Source organism: Sinohyriopsis cumingii, chromosome 2 (genome assembly GCF_028554795.1).
Source record: "Sinohyriopsis cumingii isolate HCF-2022 chromosome 2, ASM2855479v2, whole genome shotgun sequence".
In the NCBI taxonomy this organism is placed as follows: domain Eukaryota; kingdom Metazoa; phylum Mollusca; class Bivalvia; order Unionida; family Unionidae; genus Sinohyriopsis; species Sinohyriopsis cumingii.
This window is the reverse complement of record NC_142962.1, coordinates 100,425,763-100,452,211: the sequence shown is the minus strand read 5'-3', so window position 1 is coordinate 100,452,211 and position 26,449 is coordinate 100,425,763. Positions and strand designations below refer to the sequence as shown.

General features: G+C 42.3%; 1 protein-coding gene across 1 annotated transcript in view; it reads left to right on the top strand.

The window, feature by feature from the left end:
- Positions 1-1,533: 1,533 nt before the first annotated feature.
- The window catches only part of LOC149805476 (uncharacterized), a 49,746-nt gene continuing 24,830 nt past the window's right edge, over positions 1,534-26,449 (top strand). Inside the window, exon 1 of the mRNA XM_089950066.1 lies at positions 1,534-1,791. The gene's annotated coding sequence lies outside the window, so the exon portion shown is untranslated. The remainder of the gene's footprint in view (positions 1,792-26,449) is intronic.

Sequence of the window (26,449 nt, the reverse complement as noted above, 5' to 3'; positions counted from 1 at the left end):
ACCTGTTAATTCAGCGCAGCAAGAAGATTTTAACCCCATTTGGATGGATAACTGTGATTAAAAGCTTATCTGTCTCTAAATTGAACCATCTTCTATTATCATTACCAAATCCATCCAAACAGTTCTTAGTGAACTAACAATCTGATTAAAATCAGATATATACTGTCCTGGTTGAAGATCTTACAGCGACCGCTTAGGGGTCATGTTCTGGTGACCTTTAAGTTCGCCAATGGAAATGCAGCTTTCAGAAATTTTAAAATGAATCAAATGGATAGGCACACAAAATAAACAATGACAGGTGTTATTTCCACATTGTTTTGTGTCAGATACTCAACCATTTGTTAGTATAAATAATAGCACACTCAGATTTACAATTTTGATGGGACCAGTATCATGTTTTATAGTAAAAATGCATTTCATTTTGATGTCGATAAAGGCGAAAATGTAATAGGAAAATACAGCTCCAGGGAGGCTCCACCTTGCTGAACAATGGTGCTGATCTCCCTCATGAAGACCTGTGTCTTTGAGGTGCTATATATCGGTGTGGTAATGTGATCTAATATTGGTCACTTATGGCAGGTACATTGCATATGTCTTTAAGAAACTTTGCTATCACCACCTGACTACTGGAGAGCTTCCAGACTAATACAACCCTTCCACCTTGTTCCAGATACCATAGATACCATACTAGACCTGAAAACATATAACATTTTTCACTTAACGTTAAAGAAGAGTAAGATGTAGGTAAATTAAGTTAAAAAGTGATATATATATATATATATATATATATATATATATATATATATATATATATATATATATATATATATATATATATATAATCCCCCTTCTCCCACATACTATGCACGTGTTTTAGAATCACGGGAGTGCGTGTTAGACTGTAATTAAAAAAAATAGCATCACACTTTTCCTTGTCCCCAGACTAACACGTCTGACCCTAAATTTTTAGGTCGGTCTGGGGACAATGAACAATCTTGTCCCCATACTGCACCGCCATCTCATGGTAAAATTTCCATCGTACCTAGAAACTTTTTAAAGAGCAATTTTAACATGGGATTTTTTTTCTTGTGCAGAGTGCCCCTCCCGTGTTAACCTATAACGTAATGTTAATTCTCTATTTTTCTCAGGCATACCCATCACACACACAGAGAGAGAGAGAGAGAGAGAGAGAGAGAGAATACGAAAACTATTTCAACAACAAGTCTCTAAAGTTCACACTTAAGGATATATATATATATATTTACGCACATACAAACATTTCTAATCATGATACTTGTATATCTGTATTAAGTTTAATCCTTGAATGGCTGGCTATAGTGGTAAATGAAACTACAACCCTGCAAATGCTCTTATCTCTAAACCACAAAAAGTGAATGGAGACACATACAGGGCAGATGTCTGCTTCAAACGGCCGTTAGAGTGGATTAAGGAATGACAAACTTGTGCATGTATCAGCCTATTTTCACTCAAGAGTTGTTGCCGCTATTCTATTGATAGTTTCAATAACACGTTTTGAGACGACCCCCGTCGATTTTCATCTCGTGGATCAGTCAAGTAGGGATCGTAATGTGGAAGTTGCTTTACTCAGCGGAATATTCAGATAGATGGATTTCTTAACCTTTTGTTTACTTCGTAAATTACAGAGTATGTTGTCCGCCTTTCGATTTCGTCCTTCATTATGGTTGGAACTGGGTCTGTATTAGAAAAGAAGCCAATGACTAGCTTTTTCAACAGGAAACTAAATCATGTACATTCCGTACGGCTGTAGAGGTAAGTCTTCACGTGATTTGTCTTTGTTAAGTGATTCGACTTTACTATTACCTGTATCTTACGGTCTTTGGATCATTTGAAGGTTAAAAAAGCTGTTAGTGTAGATTTGAATTTTATTATCATTCCGTGCACTGATATTATCAGCGATAAAATGTACGATCTTCTCTTTGTATTGACCGACAAGTTGTTCTCCGCCCTTTTTTGTGCCATGTCGGGAGGGAGGGGGCTTGTTGAGAACATCTTGTTGGTATACTTACTCATTGTCAGGGTCTTCTTACGTGTGCTAGGCCCTGTCCGCATTGAAATTCATGTATATTAATTAGCGGTGGATAAATCACCGGACTGGAGGTAGTCGCTGGAACGTTTGGCAAAAGTCTGGTTAATTCATCATTCTAGTTGCTTAATTCATTTTTCATTGACTGCTTACCCAATACTTGTTCCGGAAGGGCCTGGAACGGACTGAGGTAGTCATAAGAATGGACGGTAAAAGGAGGAAAGAATTCTGATGTCAGCAAACGTTCAAATGTATTTATCTCACATGGGCTACCGCAGAATTATTTTCAGGGGCGAGGCAAATATGTAGTGATCAGCTATTAAGTTTTACGGATGTAGGCCAAAACATGTTTAGAGGTGAAATCGGGATTGGGTGGATACAATTGCCCTTACCCCTATGTGCGGGCGCCCATGCCATCTCTGTGTGTATGTCTATTTTTTGTTTATAGATAAAGAGCAGCATTAAAAGTGGTGGACAAAGTTTATCTTTATTTCAGACGAATACACCCTAAGCGACAAAATCTCGATTTAAAGACAATAATGATAATATTAATAATTTAATTAATAATAAATGTATTTCCAGACATGGTTACTGAGAATAGTAATATCGAACAGTACCCCAGATGTATTTCTTTATAAATCTATAGATCTATAATTAATTATGCAGTCTAATACAAACGTTAATGCCGAGTACAAACAAGCTTGCACAGATGAAAAATTCCATGACCATTTCATTGATTCAATCCATGAATTATACCAATCTATCGATCTAGTTTATCTATCCCTTCATAGTTTTATATATATATATATATATATATATATATATATATATATATATATATATATATATATATATATATATATATTGTGTTCGTAAACCTTTGCAGACAAACTGAAAGTGACTTATTTTTCATCATTAAAAGCAGGGGTATATGGGGGGGGGGAGGTATACAGTGCGAAACTAATGGAATGTCTCCTACACAAAGTTTTCTTTACAGATAAATTATCAAATCTATGTCATAGAAATGCTTAAAATGTAGGAACTTCCGCCACAGAAATGATGAACCAACAAATGTAATTAAAATATTTACAGTTGATCAAAGTCATTATTCTGCTTTAATTAACATTACTACCGACCATAACAGGTGGGGGGGACGGAAAGCAGAAAGGATTGCGATGAAATCGTGTACCATATTGAATTCATTTAGAAAACGGGGGTTATTAATACATTTTATAGTTTTCAGCGTCATTTCTGATTAATGTGTGGGATTTCATCATTGATCTAGAGTCAGCCGTACAGTTTCAAGAATATGCGTATTATTGCGCCATAGGCGGATCACAATTCGATATACAAATAGTATATAATTATTAAAGAGTAATAGCTGCAATTCATATCAAAGCCTTAAGTTACCAGATTTGATGGGCCACTTTACGAAAATATTTCCTGCAGCCAGGCCCCTTGCCTACTTGTTGCCCCTCCCAGCCCCAGCCCCGCCCATATTCGGAGATCCACCACCGAAAACCAGAAAAGGCTGTTATTCCTCGGTAGTCCCTATTAGTGTTACTACAAAAAAACAACAAAAAAAAATAACATTCTCACAAGGAAGTCGGCCAACATTATCCAAAATCTCACTTGAACAATGGGAAATTTCAAAACGGGGTGAAATTTAAACGTGTTTTTTCATGCAAGGAAAGATGGCATCTGTATCAGTTCGTTTGCAAGACCCCAACCGGTTCTAATAAATGCTCACTTGCTATGGTAATAGGTCTGAAGTGGAAATTGGAAGTCTCAGAATTCCTTCAGTTCGATGTCATCGTAATACGTAGGTCCTACATTATTGGCCAGAGGAGTGAGTTATGCGAAAATATTCCATAAATGTGGTCAGGCATGATTAGCGCTTTTATGCACGACAAATCATGGTCACATGACTCGTCTTTCGGATCCGATCCATGGTGGCTCTAATACATATACACAATATGGAATTGAGTTATTTTTGCTTAATTTATTTTATAAAACCAATGGAATTTTCCGATTCTGTCATGGAATGAAATAATATTTAATACTATTTTATCACAGTTTGATAGTTAACATTTTATGCCGAATCGGTAGCAAGGTTGTGACGCAGTTTAGGTCAACAGTGAAAGCCAGTATTATTGGGCACGATATTTGATGGTAATAATAATGGTGACTTGAGATGTAAAAATGAAAACAGACTAACTTACATTGTTCGCAAACCTCTCATGTGGCCTAAGTGGTTAGATCGTCCGCCTCTGATGCGGGAGGTCGCGGGTTCGAACCCCGGCCGCGTCATACTAAAGACTTATACAAATGGTATTAGTAGCTGCCTCGCTTGGCGATCAGTATTAAGAGGGTAGTGTTACGACTGGTCAGCCTGGTGTCAGGATAATGTGACTGGGTGGAACATGATGCTACATGTTTGCGGCATGATGCTCCATTGCTAGGCATAGCTATCAACTGCCACAATGCAGACATCGTAGCGATATGACAGGAAAACTGTTAAAGCTACGTTAAAAATCCAAACACACACACGCACACACACACACACACACACACACACACACACACACACACACATTCTTCAAAACAGCAGGTGTATATTTTAGTTGTTTGGAAAGTAGCTTTTATTTTGTATCCCTTACCAATATCACATATGGCTTAGTTAATTTTTCATTATGTTCAACATGGGCAGTGATTGGAATTGATTATTTAATTTCCCTGAAAAAGGGATTCAAGAGATGCAACTCCCAAAGCCACGGAAATTTACCTAATTATTCGGATCTTATCGACGACAATGTACTACATCAAGCTTGTCTGAGAAATAAATCGACTTGCTCATGCAAATATGGTGGCAGTGTTTGTAAACAAAATCCCTTTTGCTTTGAATTCAAGACGCGAATAAGATGACAGTGTTGGAGACTCCATGGCCTCGATAAGTTTAAAAATTATAACTTGATGAATGACACGACTAACTTATGTCCATTGTTATACCCGTGATTTTCAGGTTTTTAGAAAATTATAACCATATAATGCCGCCATCAACTGAACCACGGCGACACTTACTGCTAACTAGTACTACAAATATTACAGCTATTGTCAACACAACACCACTGTGTGCGATGGTAGTGAATTATTCCAGTGTAAACATGAAATAAAGTAAGCCTGTCCAATTATTTTTATGAATGCCAATAGAATTGGTATTCCCTCCACCATTTCGAACTGTTATACGCTCTTGCAGTTTTAAATGCGAAAAGCACCAAGGATATAAAAACAAATGCACACAACTTAGTAATTTTATTAAGTCATTTAAAATTTATGACCACGAACACTCATCTTCGCGTTCAATTCCGAACGGGAATTTTCTTTGTAAGCAACCAGCCTCCTCACCGTCCTTTTCCGGTTCCTGGAAAAGTACATCTGTATCTGTGAATATACGCAACAGGTACCAATACTAGTATGTAACTACTAGGTGAGTTCGCATCTTAGTATCTCTTGAGATGTGCTGACTTGAAAGCTTACATTTTCAGTGAAGGAATGAGGTTTGTGTGATAAACATTTATAGTCTTAGAAGCTAAAGTGACTACAATGTCTAGTTTTAGTATTTCTAAAAAGAATTGAGCAAAATAAAAAAGAGCAAGCAGTTTAACTCTAATTACATGAATTCAAAATGATGCAACTCCCAAAGCTACGAAATTTTCGGAATTCGGAAAATACGAAAGGGAGGGGGGTAGTTTTAAGATAGTAAAACTGTCTTGGTTTCATTTTAATGCTTTGCTCTACTTCTTTTTCTAAATAGAAAACAAGTAAAGCTTTGCATTAAAAGAGAGAGAGAGAGAGAGTCGATGAAGTCATAGTAATTAGAGTAATATTTAGTGACATAAATATGGCATTCAGTAAAGTCTAGTAAAAGGGCCTGATATATAGACTAAGCAATATGGAATTGGCGGTATATTATTGGATTAGTTAACAGGTCTTTCTAACTGGACTCTGGTTTGGTTTAGAAGCTGCACTTCAGGTCAGCATCATGTCAGAGCAGATCAGCATCAAGTCAGAGCAGATCAGCATCATGTCATGGTAATAAACGCCATGCCAGGGCAGATCGACATTATGCAAGGGCTGATCAGCATCCTGTCATGAGAGATTAGCATCATGTCATGAGAGATCAGCATCATGTCAGTTCAGATCAACATCATGCCAGGACAGATCAGCATCATTTTATGAGAGATCATCATGATGCCAGGGCAGATCAGCATCATTTCAGTGCTCTAACGGTTATTTTTAATTTGTATTAACAGTATTGTCAGTGATATTCATTCCAGAAAAATACCGTTGTGCTATGGGGAGGACCCAGTCCTTGTTGATAGTTTTCTGAATGAAGACATAAATTAATGTGTGGGCCATGCAGTGATTACTAGATTTTAAGCATTAAGAAAACCCAGCCCCCCCCCCCCCCCCATCAGTGTCCATATCCATACCATCTGATAAAGGGGTAATTACTCGCCACTTTTAATGAATGATAAGGGTTTTGTGACCGTTTGTTGACATAAACACTTACGTCAAAAAACAGCTTTAACTCTGCATGAATGCCTATCTTGGTCTGCAGACATACTAGAAAAGGAATAATGAGTGGAAAAGGATAGACAGATCCGAGGCGGACGTTCTAACCACTAGGCCACCGGAGCGGTTGATTTCTACTGTACATCTGTGAATATTTGCAATAGAGACTTGTTAGTTATTGTCTGATACTGTTACACACACACACACACACACACACACACACACACACACACTGAATTAGCCAGTTTCGACTAACATATGTCATAATGTACAGTATTCACGAGACGGTATGCTAGAATGGATTAGTTTCCTAAAATGCTATGCACGTTTAACGGCATGACGTGGGGTTAGAACATGATAAAATGTTTCCGGTGGGCATGGTGCTAATTAATTCCGACCTTAATTAAGAGATGTTGTTCGGTTGTACCTTTCGGTGTGAAATATTCATGACAGGGACCGATATTTCTACCATGAGAGAGAGAGAGGTTCTTTTTTTTTTAGATGACTTTCATTGTGATTGTGAAAGCAGGTGCCGGAATGGTAAATGTAGGTTGTTTGAATAATGCTGTTTTTGAGCTGAGATGGAACAGGAAGTATAAATCTTTGGCCTTTCGCTTAGAGGAGAAGTCATGCAAATGAGATACGGGCGGAAGCCATGCGTATTTGAAACAAGAAAAGCCATGCAGTTGTGAAGTTATTTGTTGCGTATTTGTGGTCATTGCTTGATTAGAGGGAAATTGTTTGGTGTCTGCGTGTTAAGGAAACTTTCAGTTGACAACGACTGTTGTCTTGAAGTTCTTGGAAATAAAGAAAAACAAGGGACTTCCAGCCAAATTCACGCAAGTGATTGTTTCGCTTGGTAGAAAGACCCCTTGTGCTTAACATTATTATTATTATATGGAACCTCAGTGAGTCTTAATATTTTTTGCATGATTTTGTATTGCAGATAATTATTATTGAGACCATCATTAACAATCTAATTCATATAATCTTCGATTTCAATAATTAGTCGTATAATTAAATTGACTATTCATAATGAAACGGACCAACCAGAGTAGATGCATATAAGTACAAGACTAGACGTAAGAATAAAATGAATGCAAGAATGAACAAACGAACGACCAAACAACAAATGAATGTAGGGGCCCCGAGTGGCCGAGTGGTTTAAAGCGCCCTCCGTTACAGATCATTGCCATCTCATCTATGTCTGCGTGGGTTCGAGTCTCGGATTCAGCCAATGTGGGTATGTGAGAAAGCTTGCCAGTAGCTTCTCGTGGGTCGGCGGTTCTTTCCGGGGTTTTCCCGGGTTCTTCCTCCACCATTAATACTGGCCGCCGTGTACAGCCTATCGTGTGCTCAAAAATGGCGTTAAATCCTACAACAACAACAACAACAACAACAACAAATGAATGTACTTACCGCAAACTCAATTGTTTACTGCTATGGGAGGCTAGCTCTTCTTCCTAACCGACTATTGGTATTTCACTATCAACAAACTGCAGAGTAGCTATGGAAGGTGTACATGCCTGACATCAATTTCAAGAACAACACAAGCCCGAAACACCTAGTTCACAAATATATCCATATCTTTAAATAGTAAACAATAATAGCTGAAAAAGTCACACTATAGCCTTAAGTTAAGAAATTTGCCAGGGGCCAATTTACGAAACTGGAACCTGCCACCTTTAGAATTTGGCTGAAAATGGTTTATGCCAAAAGTTGTGTACACGTCACATATTTTGACATTATCTATTAAAATGGTATAAAGGAAAACTTTTTGTGCACAAAACTAAAAATGGTATCACTCTTTTAGAAAAGTGACTACATTGCGGCAAAAAGCAATGCATTATTTACATTGTGAGCTATGACTGACTGCATTTCTTGAAAGATTTCAAATTGTTTGCAACCTACAGTGCTTTTGATCTTCGTTTACAACCATAGCAGTAGTGAAAGGGGTCACTTTACGGACAATGGGAATTAGCATTACAGGGACCCCTGGGTCACTTTACGGACAATGGAAATTTAACATGGCGAAAAATCGTGGGTCACTTTACGGACAAGGGGAATTTAACATGGGAATAAATCGTGGGTCACTCTACGGACAAGGGGAATTTAACATGGGGAATAGAGTTTGGGCTTGTTTAGGGACAAGGGAAATTTAACATGGGATTTTTTTAAATTTAAAAATTTTTAAAAAAGGGGTAGGCAATTCAAAGGCTATCTCTTTTCGAGAAATATGGCTGGCCCTGAAAAGGGCCTTTGGTTTATGTTAATATGCCCTTAACATAAAGGGCATTTGCGACATCTTCTTGTCCTCAAACTTCGTCTTACAGCAGGGCCATACATCAGAGTTCTCTTGAGGCAACCTTGTCTCTCTATATAGACTCTTCTTATCCACAGGCTGCTGCTGGTCCTGTAGACAACGGTCCACTTGGATCGGACATACATGAGCATGTCCGTCCTGAACATCATTGTTGACACAAGGGTTGAAGATTCAACGTCGGTCCACATGTTGAGGCTCCGAGAATAGGTGAATCAATGCAGTGAACTGCGCTTATTTATAGGGACAGAAAGGATTGAAACGGATTGAGTTCATTCACCAATCCGAACACGCGTTACAGAATTCAGTCAGCCCGCATCCAATCTGAAGAGAGCAGTCTGTGACGTCACGTAGTCTATATAGATTCGCTAGCGCTTGTGTGCAGTCAATCTATGCGACAGTGATTCAACATGACGGAAACTCAGAAAACGATCCAATGGGGTGCACCAACAGGGGAGACCGCCCAAGGAAACCCGGACTTACTTTCAGAAGAGGTGAATTGGGATTTTGTGGATTTTCTCTCCTCGCAAGAATTTGTTCCGGAACCTTCGTTACCTTCTTCATTACCGCAAGTGGAAAATTTTAGACAGAGACAGAAAGAAGAATTGGAGAAATTTATACAACGACAAAAGGAAGCGGAACAGGCTTTTCTCCTACAGCAACAGCAACAAGAAGAAGAGGTAAGAAAAAAACAACAGCAGCAACAGCAAGAAGAAGTAGCAGCAAAGAAACAAGAGGGTGAAAATCAAACGGTCACGGTACTGTTGGACATTTTAGCGGAGTTAAGAAGTCTGAAACAAATGTATCAGACTTCTTTATCACGACCGAAGAGAATACGACCTTCCCGAGCTAAACACGTCAACCCTGTGACTAAGCCTACCGTACCACCCTTAGTGATTTCAACCCAATCATTACGCAGTCCAGAAGTAGGCCTTGGCCGTGGGAAAGGCTTAAGGCAGTTAAAATTGATTGCTTAAACTCACCCCTGCACCATAAAGAAAAAAGGCCCTTTTCAGGGCCACCCACATTTCTCGAAAAGAAATACAATTTCAATTTGCCAATAACTCAAAAAAAAAAAATAACTCACCCATTTTACCCTTATAGTACGTGTCTGTGTATGAGTGCGTGAGTGTAGCTTCTTATTTTAAAATCAAAACTCAAAGACTCTTACCTTATATCATTCATTTATTCTTTTCTCCATTTTTTACAATCCAATTCACAATTCACAACACAACACTTTAATCAAAAGTTCATTGATTTCTTCTTTTCTCCTTGTTTAGTCTCTCTGTTTTTTGAATTTCTTCACCTTCACACTCTTTTCCTCTTCTTCCTCCTCGCTTTCTTCTCTTCTTCTTTTTTTCTCCTGTTTCTTTTTCTTCACCTGTCTTCTTTCTTCCTCAGAAGAATCCCTCTCTTCCTCTGAAGAATCCCTCTCTTCTTCTGAAGAATTCCTCTTTTCTTCTGACTCCTCTTGTTTCTTTTTTGGGCAATCTGGAGACCAATGTCCTTTTTCTTGACAATAATAACAGGTATCTTGACTTTTGTCTTTTTTATCCCCTGTTTTTTTTCTTTTTTGACGGTCTGGACACTCTGAAGACCAATGCCCTTTCTTCTGACAGATATAGCAAGTATCTTGACTTTTATCTCTAAAGGAAGGAGAGTAGTCCGTAGGCTGGTCTGAAGAGAATTTTCTAATGACCCCTCGCAAAGCTCTGACGAAACGTTCCATCTGGTTAGTCTCTTCCATCGTTGTGCTCGGCTTGAGAGTGAAATGAATAGTGAAAGGACAAGACACACACCCTTTTATATACGCTGGTCTGCTATGACTATAAAGTAGTTTATGGTGTTTGAACTTGAGTCATTTGACTTTTTGCTTTCAAGATGAAACGATCCCATTCATTCGAGAAGAAAGTAAGAGGCAGAAACGTGATCTATCGCCTCGTACCAGGGCTGAAATCTTGGCACAAATTCATGCTAGTGATTTTGAAGAGGACATGAGTGAACCAGAATTTGAAACCTCTAAACCAAATTCACCACCCTTAGTCAACCCTGAAAAGTACTATTCCATTCGAGAGACGGAAAAGCGCTCCTCTAGAAAATTTAGAACTACGGCTTACAAATACACGGTGAAGTTTAAAGATTTCAAGGCTGAAGTGCCGTTAGAGAAAGCAGAAGTGTTCATCACCGAGGTGTGGGATTCTTTGCTCACTGCACTCAAGCGACAATGTCAACCCAAAGAAGACGATCGCTTGAGACTTTCCATACAACACGACGGTTTGAAATCCCCTGTTTGGATCGAGTTTAGCACCCCTGCAGAATTGACTGCTTCCAAAGTCATGGACAAGATTCAACACGTACAACAATCTAATGATCAGTTTGACATCACCGATGGTAAAGCCACACTGGACATGACCCACGTCTCTCCTCCTCAAGGGACAGGACGCAAAAAGATGTTATTGGTGGACGACCTTCGCAACACCAAAAAGAGTCTCGTCCGAATTAACAACCCTCATGACCAGATGTGTTTAGCCCGTGCCATCGTGGTGGGACGAACCTATGCCAACAAGAACGACACGGTAGAATGGAAAAGAACCTGGGACACTATTCAACGTTCCGACCGAGCCAAACAACGAAATGAAGCAGAACTCCTGTTACAACAAGCCGGACTGTCCAAAGACACACCCTGTGGCATTCCTGAGATGCAAAAATTGCAAGATGCCCTAGCTCCACGATACACCTTGAAAGTGCACCCTCAAGAAGTGCGCGGACCTCTGTTGTTTCGAGGCCAAAACTTTAAGGACGGAAAATACATTCACCTTTATCATCACGATGACCATTTCGATACGATTACCAGTATCACTGGATTCCTGAGATATGTTTATTATTGTGAGAAATGTGACTATGGTTATAATAATCGAGAGCAACACAAACATTGTGGATGGAAATGCTCAGGATGTTTGGCCTCTCCACCCTGTCTGAGCGAAGAACCAGTGCCTTGTTCCACTTGTCTGCGCACGTTTGTCAGCCCTACCTGTTACCAACAACATTTGAAGACGCAAGGTTCACAGAAGAAATGCGCTTGTCAACTCCTGAGATTGTGCCCTACGTGTGGACAAGGCATACGTACCAATAATACCAAGGCACACGTATGTTCAGGGAAGAAAAAATGTCACATTTGTCACCACATCGTGGACTTGGAACACGAATGTTACGTGCAAAAATACCAATCCCCACCAGAGAAAGAGGACGGTCACAAGAAGAAAGGCAATTTCATCTTTTTCGATTTCGAATGCATGCAAGAGACTGGCATTCACATTCCTAATTTTTGCGTGGCTCATCGAGCGTGCGAGAAGTGCATTCAAGAACCTATCTTCAGTCATTGCCCTCACTGTAGCAAGATTCCCGGAGGGCGTGAAAAAATCTTTCGGGGACCAAACACGTTAGCCGATTTTGCCCAATGGGTCTTAGACCCCGTCGACAAGACGTGGAGCCAAGAGGACATCGAACGTTACGGAGATTGTCATCGCCATGCCACAGTGATGGCTCACAATTTCTCCGGATACGATGGACAGTTTCTTCTCAGATACTATACGGAACAAGGTACCGAGCGTCCTAAAGTGACTTTAAACGGAGCCAAAATCATTTTCATGCAAGTGGGACAAGTGCAGTTTAAAGATTCGATGAGCTACTTGGCCATGCCTTTGAGCCGAATGCCTAAAACGTTTGGAATGACAGAAATGGCTAAAGGGTACTTTCCACACTTTTTCAATACGGAAGCCAATCAACACGCCGTTCTACCCCATTTGCCTGAGGCTCACTATTACGACCCCGACAACATGCGTACCGAACAACGAGAAGCTTTCTACGCTTGGTACCAGATTCACGCCTCGGACCCTTTCGACTTTCAGGAAGAAATGCTAAAGTATTGTCGTTCCGACGTGGACATTTTACGGCGTTGCTGTGGAAAATTTCGAGAACTGTTCATGGAACACGGAGGGGTGGATCCTTTGAAAGAAGCTTGCACCATTGCCAAAGCGTGTTCCCTAGTGTATCGACAACGATTCATGCCTGAAAACACCGTGGCTGTCATCAGCCCTCAAACGACCCACTTTGTCAAGCGTCAATACTCGGTCAAAGCCCTACGTTGGTTACATTACTTGTGCGACAAGGAAGACAAGTGGATTCAGCATGCCCGCAACGGGGGGGGGGGGGGGGCCAAAAGACCATCGGAACGTATTCGGTCGATGGCTGGGACTTAGAAAACCCCAAGATCGTGTACGAGTTTAACGGTTGCTTATTTCACGGATGTCCTGTCTGTTACCCTGACCGTGGCACTAAAAATCAGTTTTTACAACGAACCATGGAAGACTTGTACCAGGACACTTGTCAGCGACGCCTAAAGTTAGAACAGCAAGGATACCAAGTGGTGGAAATGTGGGAACACGAGTACGATCACCGTATGAAAACCGATCCCGAGTTTAAACGCCTCGTGGAAAGTTACCAGTTCATGGACCCGCTGAACCCGAGGGATAGTTTGTACGGAGGAAGGACCAATGCCACCTGTTTGCTGTACCAAGCCGACGAAGAGAAAGGAGAAGAAATCAAATACTTGGACGTGTGTTCGCTGTATCCCTACGTGTGCAAATATTGTCGCTTTCCTGTAGGGCACCCGCAATTGTTAACTGAACACATCGACCTGAAAAACATTCGACAATACGAAGGCTTGATCAAGTGTAAAGTTTTGCCTCCCACGAACCTATACCATCCCGTCTTACCTCACCATTGTCAAGGCAAACTAATGTTTCCCTTGTGCCGTACTTGTGCCGAAACGTGCAACCAAGATCAGCCTTGTCAGCACACCCAAGAAGAACGGGCCTTGACGGGAACGTGGGTCAGCGTAGAATTGTTCAAAGCTCTGGACATGGGATACCAACTGTTAGAAGTGTACGAAATTTGCCACTTTCCCAAGACACAACAATACCGCAAGGGTGACCCCAGTCAGAAAGGCATTTTCGCCGACTACGTGGATGCCTTTTTGAAACTGAAGCAAGAAGCCAGCGGCTATCCTTCCTGGTGTCACACTCCCGAAGACCAAATAAAATTCAAAGAGAAATACTACGAACAAGAAGGCATCACTTTAGACCACATCGAGAAAAACGAAGGCAGGCGATCGTTTGCCAAAGTGATGTTAAATTGCTTGTGGGGTAAAATGGCACAACGACCGTGTTTACCCAAGACGGAATATTTGACAGAACCTTCCCGCTACTTCCAGATGATTCACGACAAAACCAAATACATGAAACACGTGGACGTCGTTCGAGAGAATTTGATCTTGGTCAATTACGAAGAAGATCTGGACTTTGTACAAGACGACCCTTTTGGAAATGTCATCATTGCGGCTTACGTGACAGCTCATGCTCGCTTAAAATTGTACGAAGCTTTAGAACTGTTAGGGGAACGCGTCCTGTACTTTGACACGGACAGCTGCATTTACATCCATCACCCGATTCAACATCACCCTAACATCGAAGGAGACCGTTTAGGAGCCTGGACAGACGAGCATCCCGACGACAAGATTCTAAGTTTCGTCAGTGGCGGTCCCAAAAATTACGGCTACGAATACCGGGACAAACAAGGAGAAGTGCACACGACGTGCAAAGTGAAAGGACTGACTCTGAATTATCGTACCAGTCGAGTGGTCAACTTTGGGGTATTGAAAGAAGCCTTGCAATCGGGAGAGGATGGAAACTTTAAAGTGACCACCTATCAACCGAACAAGATTGTACGTTTACCCACTCACCACATCGTCAGTCGACCCTTGGAAAAAGTCTATCAAATTGTATACCAGAAGCGAGTTCGACTTCCCAATCATTTCACCTTACCGTACGGTCACGTCGGTATTGGTCTGTATATAAAAAAGGAACCCTAGGCAAGATCGATAGTTCATTGGGACTACCAAGACCGAGCGAACAAGATGAATACTTTCAGAGAAACACAGAACAAGTTGTTTAGAAGGGCACAATTCAAGTGTGAGGCTTCGGAAGTGGAATGCGATTGTGAGCCTTGCGATGGGTACGATGCTGTACCTTGTGACCTGAGCGATGCCGTAAAGCATCATGGGAACTTTAGTGCCCCTACCCCTATCATGGAAAGTGATGCTGTGCGTGTCAAACCTGTGGGATGCGAAAGTGATGCCGCTCGTCCTCTTGGACATTTTACTGGGTTTCGTTTTAAAGGGGAATGTTCACTTTCACGTCTACCCCCCTACGGATGTCATCCAGCCCTGAGCAAACTCCTACCCATGTCACTCAACCCTCATCGAAACGAACCTGTGAAAGACGAATATTCGTTCCCTGTGCGTTTGTCGGAATACTGCGACTTTGAAAATCGTCTTCAATCGTTCAAAGGAAAATGGCCTAAGTATCTGGGAGGACCGACCCCCGAAGAATTAGCCAGAGCCGGATTTTTCTACTTGGGCGAAGGAGATAAAGTCAAGTGCTTCAGTTGCGGTGTGTCACTTCACCACTGGGAACCGCAAGATTCGGCCTACGTAGAACATGCTCGATGGTCACCGAATTGTCATTACTTACCCTTAGTGGGACCGAGACATTGAAGTAACTTCTTACCATAATAATCTGTTCATGGATACTTTACAAGAGAACATTTGTGCTTTGCCTGTGGAGTTGAGAGAACGCATTTATCGAGAACTGGTCAAAATACAAGTGAAACGCAAAGAACAATTGCATCCGTTACGTCACCGGTGTTTGAACCACTGGTACCTGAAAGCTATACAAGGATTGATTCAATTGAAAGTGTTCCATCGGACAGACATTGATCAACGATCCTCTAGTTTTCAAAAGGATTGGTTTGGTATGGACGATTGTAGTTACATCATTGTAAACGTACTGCATCGAATTCCAGAGGAAGAGTTAACGAATTACCAACATCTTGAACACAATGTCAACTTAGTGAAAGAGGAAACTTCTGAACGAATTGTAATGTGTAGATTAGTGACTCAACGATTTAAATTCGACACTGAAGTGAAACCATGTTTGTGCAAAGAGTACATTTCTTGTGTCAGACCAAAGAGGATTTAGTATGACCTATTCATGGATACTTTACAAGAGAACATTCGTGCTTTGCCTGTGGAGTTGAGAGAACGCATTTACCGAGAGCTGGTCAAAATACAAGTGAAACGTAAAGAACAATTGCATCCGTTACGTCACCAGATCTTTAACCACTGGTACCTGAAGGGTATAAGAGAACTGATTCGTCAGAAATTGTTTCAGTGGTCAGACCTTGTTCAATACTTCCAGGCCCCCGATGATTCACGTGTTGATCATTTTGGTTACTTCGAGATTCACCTTGAGCAACCCATTGAGGAAGACGAGGTAAAGGATTACCAACATATTTTACGTGGAATCTACTTAGCGGAAGAGGAAACTTCTAATCGAACTCTGACGTTTCGGTTACAGTATGCAAGATTCACATTACCCACTGGAAAACGAACATCACTGGCTAGAAAGTACGTGTATTCTTTTCGAAACAAAGAGACTATAAAAACAGGCAGCTATGCCACGACTTATGTCGTATGTAATCCAACAGATTCCGTGGAAGGAACTCAATGACCATATTCAAACCGTGGATCATTACCATCGATTATTGCAAGAACTGTATCCATTCAATTTGGGACGACAAGTGGTGTGTGTCTTAGTGACTTGTTTTCTGGGATTTCGTTTACCAGCCGATTCTTTGTGGACTCTTTACGATCAGTACTTACCACCTCCATGGCCTTAAATGGTCACGAAAAACTCCTTTTGCTCAAAGCCTTGCGGTTTCATCTGGATACTTCTCGACCTCAACAGGAAAAAAAGATTCGTCAACTTTTAGCTACCCAAGACGTGTATGACGATGTGTGTGTAGCTTGTGACTTACACCCTCATTGGACAGATGTTCGTGACTGGAAAAAGGGGGGTTTTGAGGTTTGGACCCAAGAAGTGGCCCAGTATGCACAAGAGTTGTTCAAGGAAAAAAGTTACTTTTCAACCTGTGTTAGTGACGGTGCCAGAAGAACCCGTCACCGAGAACAACCACTCGCTTCAGGACAGGACTGTCATGGACATTCCTGAAAGGTCATTCCGGGAGGACACTTGTGTGACAATACCTCATGTAGAGACTGTAAGAACATTACACACTGTCCCTAGGACATCTTGGTTAACCAAAACATGTTGTACAGACACTTGTTTATATTCCACTTTGATCGCTTTGCTGTGTTTTATATTCCTGTACATCACTATTTGGGTTGTATGTATTTTTGTCTTTCGTGTTCATATTTGAAACATTCAATAAACGTGTTCTGAAAAAAGTATATAAACTCTTGTCTTGTTTGTTTTTCGTGTCACAAGTGACATTTCTCACACCATGGCTACCTCTGCTGTCTCTGCTCCCTCTTCCTCTACTGTCAAAGTCATCGACGAACACTTAGATCGTGCCAGTTGGGAGGCTTTGTATCTTCGCCATCCCTTTAACATGCTCATTGCTGGACCTAGCGGTTCAGGCAAAACCGAATTCGTCAAACGTTTGATCGAGCATAAACATCATTTGATCGATCGACCCCCTCAATGGATCGTGTGGTGTTACAAAGAGTGGCAATCGGCGTACAGCCTTTTGCGAGAAAGTCAAGGCGATTCCATCGTGTTTGTGGAAGGCATTCCTAAAGAAGACGACGGCATCGTCTCTGACTCCCGTCTAACCCATTTGGTCATTTTCGACGACATGTTAGGAGAAGACGAAGAAGAAATTAAACTTTGGTTCACGCGCAAAGGGCATCACCGTAATGCCAGTGTCGTTTACATCACCCAAAATTTGTTTCAACAAAGTAAAGCCCATCGCACCATCAGTCTCAATGCGCATTACGTGGTCTTGTTTAAAAGCCCTCGAGATAAATCGCAAGTGCAAGTCTTAGCCAAACAGTTAGGAACGCCTTGACTGACTCAGGCGTACGACGATGCCACTCAAACGCCACACGCCTATTTACTCGTCGATTTGAAACCTACGACTCCCGAGGATTTGCGATTTCGTACCCACTTGTTTCACCACTGGTGCCAAGACGGAGGGCCTGTCCTGTACACGTCTCCGTCCTCGACTTCATTTCACTCCCCATGAAAAAAATCTATAAAAACCTCAGACCCTTTTTCGTCTGTCTCACACTCAGTGCGAACATGACGTCCCTTCAGTCGCATCTTCCCGTCAAATTGATTCGTGCCTTGTATGGCATCAGTCGAGAAAAAGATCCACAAACACGAGCTCGTGTCTTAGAAGCTAGCCTCAAAGAAGTCTTACGATGGTTCACGGTGACGGCACGTCAATTACTCCAAGGAATCATTCAGATTCCTCATCAAACCCAACGCTTTTTCGATCGAAACAAAGTCGCTTTGGTCCAACTGGCCGATCCCCGCATCGACACTCAAACCAAAAAACAAATCATTTTGAAACCTGGAGGGAGCGGTACTCTAGGAGGGGTCATCATTCGCTCACTCTTAAGATGGGATCCTAATGCCCCCAAAGTTATCCCTAAGACAAAAGTTCAACGAAGCCCCAAGAAGAAAAAGACCAGGTCCCCAAAGAGAAGAACTTCTCCAGTGGCGGGACCCTCCTCTTACCAGACACCACCCCGAAAAAAGAAAAGAAGCCCCCAGAAAAAGAAACAGAGAAAAAGTCCTCAGAAAAAGAAAAGTCCACAGAAGAAAACTAGTCGCAAGAGAGGCACTGCGGCCAGGACGCAGCCTTACACTCGCAAACCACGACCTGCCACAGCGTCTCCGACAGCCTCACGTTTGTCCACTTCTCCGTTGATGTCACCAGGAACTGAAGAGTACTTGGAGACGTTGATTACACCAAGAACTTCTCCGTTGATGACCCCCAAAAGAACTTCCCCAGTGGCAGGACCTTCCCATTTAGCGGCAGTGGCTGCTGCTCACAAAGTACCTTCTCCCAAAATCAAAGTCCATGAAAGATCGGGCATGTTACAAAGTTTACTGGATTTGTCCAAGCAAGAACTGGCTCGATTTAGTCCGTTACGTACCCCTGCACGACGTGTCATGCCTGTCCTCAAACTGATACGACGTAAAGACAATCAATGGCGACGCGTTCCAGTATAAAAAAGGCCTGTGACCGAGTAGGATATCAGTGTTTTTTGGTGCTCCTGAAGACTCAAAGATGTCACCCTCCAGAAAACCCCAAGGAAAGAAAAGGAAAGGACTGCCACCACGTTTAGCCAAACATGGGGACATGTTATCTGTCCTGTCCAAAGCTTCTCCACCCCTACGAATAAAACTCATTCAAACGGCCTCCAAAGAGGTCATCGATACCGTGTGCGAATGTTGTTTGAACGTCTTGAAAGGCACGATCCCTTTGTCCAAACACCAGAAACAATGCTTAGGCAAACATCGTCACGTTCTTCGGAAAATGGTTCAAAAGAAAATTCCCATTCGTCAAAAAAAGAAGATGTTGGTCCAACGTGGAGGCATTTTACCTCTCTTGTTAGGCCCCATACTGAAAGGAGTCTTGGGAACCATGTTGGGAGGACTGGTGGGAGCAAGATAAAAAGGCCCTCGGAAGTCCCAAGATCTCAGAATCGACCCCTGACAACCCCATGGAAGGACGAAAACTAGCTTTAGTGCCTTACAAACGATGGATGGAATACCATCGGTGGCAAGAACAACGCACCCCGCATTTACCTCCCAATCCCAATTTGAGCGAGATGTCCCAGTTACAACACGAATTGCAATCCTTGATGGATCGCCAAGATTTGTCCGAAACAGAAAAATCGCAAAAGTACGGTCAACTCTTGCAAAGACTGCAACTCTTTCACCAGAAAGCTTTAGACGAAACAGCTTTACCCACTCTGAAGGATTTTAAGACCTTGATGAAAAGTCCAGCACCATCATCATCATTACCACCACCACCACCACTACTGTCATCCCCAACCGTCACCAGAGATGCTACCCCACAAAGACCTGAGGAAGAAGAGACGCGCGAAGTGTTTCAAACACCGTCAGCAGCTCCCATTTCTAGTAAGATTGCAGCATCCTTGTTGACCCCGTCCCCCACACCCCAACGAGAAGAAATGAAAGCTTGGGTTAAAAAGATGATGTCCACACCTCCTTCGACAGAAGTGAAAAAGAAAGAAGAGAAACCAGAAGCGAAAAAAGAAAAGAAAACCAAAGCCATTCCATTGCCACCTCCACCACCACTACCTTCGACTTCTACTCCCATAGCCCATCGGACACGTAAATCCGTTTCCAAACCACCCTTTCGACCCACCCAAAGTAGCATCACCAAAGAGTGGGTGACTTATTAACACACCAACCAACACAAAAAAAATGGAAAAAGTCTTAGCCAGCATTTACTACGATCCCTCCCATCCTGCAGGTTACGCAGGAGTTCAAAAATTGTATCGTGCTGCCAAAACTCGACTGAAAAGTCTCCGTTTACCTCAAGTGCAACGATGGTTACAAGAACAAGCTACCTACACTTTACACAAACCCATTCGACGCAAGTTTGCCAGAAGTCGCACCCGAGTGGAAGGCATCGATCATCAATGGCAAGCCGATTTAGCCGATGTCTCTCATTTGGCCAGCTACAATCGTGGCTACAAATATTTGTTTTGTGTCATCGACGTCTTTTCCAAATTTGCCTGGGTCGTGCCCTTGACTTCCAAATCGAGCAGCGAGTTAGTGCGAGCCCTGCAACGGGTGTTGAAACAAAGTGGTCGTCGCCCTCTTCGATGGCAAACGGACAAAGGCACCGAATTTCTGAACCAAGCTTTCCAAAAAGAATTAAAGAAACGTGACATTCATTTTTTTACCACCGAGAATCCCGAAACCAAAGCCAGCATCGTGGAACGTTTTCAACGTACTTTGAAAGAACGCATGTGGAAATATTTTACGCATCACCACACTCTGAAGTACATCGACATCTTACCGCACCTGGTGCAAGCGTACAACCAATCTTACCATCGAAGCATCGGACGTGCCCCGCAAGACGTGACTCCCGACAACGAAGTGCTGGTGTTCGAGCGCCTGTTCGGTACGTCCCCGACGAGGGCTGTCCCCAAGAAAAGTGGAGAGTTGACCGTAGGAGATTGGGTGCGCATTGGCAAAACCAAACGCACTTTCGACAAAGGTTACTTACCTAACTGGACGACCGAATTGTTTCGCGTCACTGGACGAGTGCATGGCCGTCATCCTGCCGTCTATAAATTGGAAGACATGAACGGAGAAGTACTCAAAGGAACGTTTTATTTGCCCGAGTTACAACGTGTCACCAAAAAAGAAGACGACGTGTACGACATCGAAAGCATTCTCGAACGCAGAACCCGTAAAGTGGGCAAACGACGTGTCAAAGAAGTCAGAGTACGTTGGAAAGGATATCCACCCAGTTTCGATTCTTGGATCGACGCTTCGCAAGTCATCGACTATAAAAAGAAGAAGTGACCATCATGCCCTTTCACACATCAGACGCAGCTACGTCGACCACTCCTTCTTCACCTAGTTCTTCTGTGCAAGATTTACAAAAACAACCCTTGTGGGTGTGGTGTGGAGAACGTGTGCCTAAAACGCAAATCGTCTTTTTCTGCCAAATCTTCGTGGTGTATTGTGTCATCGGGGCAGCCATTGCCAATTTGAGTTTGCAACAAGGAGACAAACAATTGTGGACCATTTTATTGAGCAGTTGCATCGGTTACCTGCTTCCTAATCCCTCCCTGAAATTCTCCTCGAACGGGAACCTTGTGTCCAGTGCCAGTGCCAGTCACCACTCCAACAACCACAACCAGAACCCCATTTTGGGTGGAGACACGCCTCTGACGTCCAGTAATATCCCCTCGGACAGCCACAGAACTCTGGAATTATGAGTCACCAAAACCAATTTTACTTAACTTTACCCAGTGACAGTTCCATGGAGGTGTTTCCCCACAACACGTTGTGCTGTTACACGGTCAAATTACCTCAGGCCATCCCCTTAGATCACGAAGCCCATTGGGAAATGGCTTTGGTAGAAATGATTCACCCAACACAAATCCAAAACATCATTGAAGGTCAAAACACTTTTGACGTCGAAATTTTGGACACAGCACTGCAGCAAAAGATGACGGGCAGTCCTCAACATAACTTACATTCTGCAAAGGAGCTATTACCCCGCAGCAGTGACTCTTCTCCTCCTCTTTTCGTTTATCACTTTAAAATTAACCCAGGCCATTATTTTAGTGGTCAACATCTCGTGGAAGCCATCGCTGACAAATTCTATGCAACCTTTGACAAAGTTCTGACCGGACAAAAAAAAACGTGTCACCATCGAGTACCACAAACTGTCTCACCGTCTACTCATCAAATTTGAAAGTGAGGAAAGAAGTATACGTATTAAATTTTGCCCTGAATTGTATGACATTTTGGGTGGAGACCTCAAAATGGTCACGGATAAGGACACCAAAAAGATTAAAAGGGCAGAGATTGACAACGACGGGCATTTTGCAAGGTATTTTCGTTACCCGGTAGAACTGAACCAAGGACTGAATTTGATCTTCGTGTACTCCGATGTGGTGGAGTATAACGTGGTGGGACACACCTCCGTACCGTTACTACGTGTCATTCCTTTCAAAGTAAATTCTGCCACGGTCACTGACGAGGAAGGTGGAAACACTTACCACATCCACCGCGAATTTGTCCATCCTCACTATTTGCCTGTCAACAAGTCTTATTTGGACACGGTCAACATTGCTATAAAAGGAGATCTGGGACAAAATATTCCATTCACCAAAGGAAAAGTCACGGTGAAACTCCATTTTCGAAAACGGTTCTCTCACGACTCGTAAGTAAGTAAGTCATGTATCCAGTGTACCGAGGGGTTGCTCGACAGCGAGGACACGGTTTAGGAGACATGTTAAAATCGGCCTTTCGTTCGGTGGCCCCGGTGTTGAAACCGATGGTGACACGCGGATTGCACGCCTTGAAAGATGCGGCACTGACGCAAGGCAAAGAATTTCTCCAAAATGTGATCATCGACAAACAAAACCCTAAAGAAGCCTTCATGAGGGCTGGCAAAAATGTCTTGCTGCAAACGGGCAAAGACATTTTAGGCCGACGAGACACACCTATAAATGCCCTGCACGCTACCGAGTCAAGCATTCAGCAAGGACAAGGCAGAAAGAGACGACGAAGAAAACACCCTTTCACCAGACTTCAAGCTAGAAAGGCCAAGAAAAGAAGAACCGTTCGAGACTTAGACGTTTTCGATTATTGAAACACAGAACAAAATGATGCACCGAGAGTCTTGCGCCTGTTCCAAGACGGAACTGGATCTGTTTGCCATGCCCCCCACCATGATGACCATGCAAGAATCCCAATGGGTGGAATTTAATCCCATCTCCTCACTGACCGATTCTGCTCCCATTGAGTTTGAAATCAAAGGACAGCCCGAAGATTACATCGATCTGAATAGCAGTTACTTGTACCTGAAAGTCCAAGTTCTAGAAAAAAATGATGATCCAGTAGAAAAAGATGATAATATAGCTCCCGTCAACAATTTCATGCATTCCTTGTTCAGCTCAGTGGATTTGTACTTGAATAACAAACTAGTCAGCAGCAGCATGGATACATACCCTTACCGTGCCTACTTGGAAAATCTCTTGACGTACGGAATAGATGCCAAGGATAGTCATCTCAATGCCTGCGTGCTGTGGGTAGCTGACGAAGCGGACAAGTTCGACAAAACAGATGGAACCAATCCCAGCTTTGAGGCAAGAGAAGAGAAAATCTTAAACAAGAAAAGTTTAGAACTGATGGATCGTTTGCATTTGGACATGTGGTTGCAAGAGAAATATTTGCTGAACGGGGTGAATGTCCGCTTGAGACTGAATCGCAGCAGTGCCGCTTTCCATTTGCTGGCTGCTGATCCTACTAAGGCTCCTAAAAGCAAAATCCTAGAAGCCAAACTCTACGTACGACGCGTAGAAGTGTTACCCAAAGTAGGTAACGAAATCAGTCAAACGTTGAGCAGAACGACCGCCAAGTATCCCATACGACGTGTGGAAGTGAAAACGTTCACCATTTCTTCTGGACTGCAATCCATAACCGAAGATCATCTGTTCCAAGGACAGTTACCCAAACGTTTAATCCTTGGTATGGTCTCGAATTCAGCCTTCAACGGAGCCATCAAAGAAAATCCTTTCAACTTTCAACACTTTTTTGTGAAGAAAATCGAAGTCAGTCGGGATGGCAAGACCTTGTGTACCCGACCTTTCGAACCTGACTTTAAAGAGAAGAATTACTTGAGATCGTACTTGTCCCTGTACGAAGCCACCGGCCAGTTAGGAACCAACACCAGTCACGGCATTGAGTACGACGATTATGACGGAGGCTATGCTTTGTGGGCTTTCGATTTCACTCCAGACCAAGGCAGCGACGAAGGACATTTCCACCCTATAAAATCTGGCCAGATTCGTGTGGAACTTCAGTTTGCAGAAGAACTGAAACAGACAGTGAACGTCATCCTGTATGCAGAATTCGATAATACCATAGAAATCAACAGTTTGAGAGAAGTCATTCTAGATTATTAGAAGCTATGGAAGACTGTTATCCCTCTTTACCTAGTGGAGAAACTTTGGAGATGGAATGTGAAGAGACCGTGGAAGGAGAAGAATCTCAAGACAAAGACGAAGAAGATATCATGATGAAATCGAGATGGCCAGAACAAGAAGCCCATTTAGTCTCCTGTTTTGCCAAACACTTGGTCGACAAAATGACGGAATTGATCAAGAAAAATTGCTATGGATGTCAAAACGATCATCCCAGTCAAATTCAACACGAGAAATGCCTGATGTTAAGTCAAGAAGAAAAATTGGACGAGTATCTGGACGAAGCTTGGAGTCTCATCTCGAACAAAGACGTGTTGCACCAGTGGTATAAAGACTTGCGTGAACATTCTTGTCCACCATTAACCACTCAAGAGATCCATCGTATCGAAGCTCTCCTGAATCAGAGTGAGGAAACAGAACGAATAACCATTTATTCGTCAGACATTTTCAAGCAAAAAGTCAGGATCGAATTGACGACGTATTATTACCTGTGAAGAAGAAAAAAAACACACAAAACAATGGATACCTGGGAACTTTATTACCTTTTGAACCACAGTTCGTATACGGCTTCTTGGAATCCTGTCGTCTGTGCTAAAGATGAACTCCCTCATCGCAAACCTAAAGACCATCAAGCTTACGTGATCAACACGGACGACAGTCATCTCCCAGGAACCCACTGGGTAGCCGTCTACTTTCCTCAAGAAGGATGTGTGGAATATTTCGATTCGTACGGATTGCCCCCTTTGGAAGACGATATCATCGACTTTATGAGAAGAAATGCTCAAACCACCCGATTCAATAACGTGAAATTACAAGGCACAGATTCCTTGGTGTGTGGACAATACTGTGTGTATTTTCTGCATCATCGCAGCCTGGGCTATTCCTTAGAACATTTAGTGACTCATTTCGATCCTCGTTCTTCTGCTAGAAACGATGTGAAAGTAGATCGATGGTTTTGTGACCATTATGCTTATCTTTTGTCTCAAGCTAGGAAACGTAGTGTCCATCAATGGCCTAATGATTTCCAACAGTGGAAATCACAATTTCATTCACAACGTTGTCAGCCCTGTTCAAAGTAGATTGTCTATTGAGAAAAAAATGTTTGTGCTTTGAAAAAAAATTGTTTGATGTTATAGTGTTGGATTATTGTTAAAAAATGTTAGAAATGTTATTGTTTAGTGTTAAGTGATTTTTTAATAAAAAATGTTGTGTTTTGAAAAAATGCTTTTGAGGTTTGTTTAGCTATAAGAATGTTGGATTTATGCTCTTTGATTTCTTACTATCCCTCTCATGAACGTTGCGGCTCGAAAAAACCGTGTGGGGGATGTTTTCCTTCACGTCCGCGCTTTAACTTTAAGAACCGGTTTGTTCCCAGTCTAACCATCCATTGTCGACTCATCCTCCTAAGAAGATGTGCTCCAAACTAGCTAAGCTCAACGAAGCCTACGTGAATTTGCATAGGGTCAGACACAGTCTGATACCGAAGCCAGAAGAAATAGAGAATGTGAGAATGTTAAAAGTCACTGAAGACCTGATAGAAGAGCTCTTCAGAGAAGAAATGAACAGGGAAAAAGAAGAATGGACAGAGAAGTACAGACTTCAGAGACAGCAGCAACAGCAGCAACAACAACAACAACAGCAGCAGCAGCAACCTGAACCTGACAGAGGCTTTGTCGATTGTCGTATCGACACCAAAGAGTTCTTCTTCTCTTTCCGAAGAAGCAGACCTATCGCCAGAAAGTCTATCCTCAGAGGACATCGCATTCTTAGAAACTAAAAAAGAATGCCATAGCAAAACAAAAAAACAGCCCTTTTCAGGGCTACCCAATACTCTAGAAAAGAAATAACCATCCAT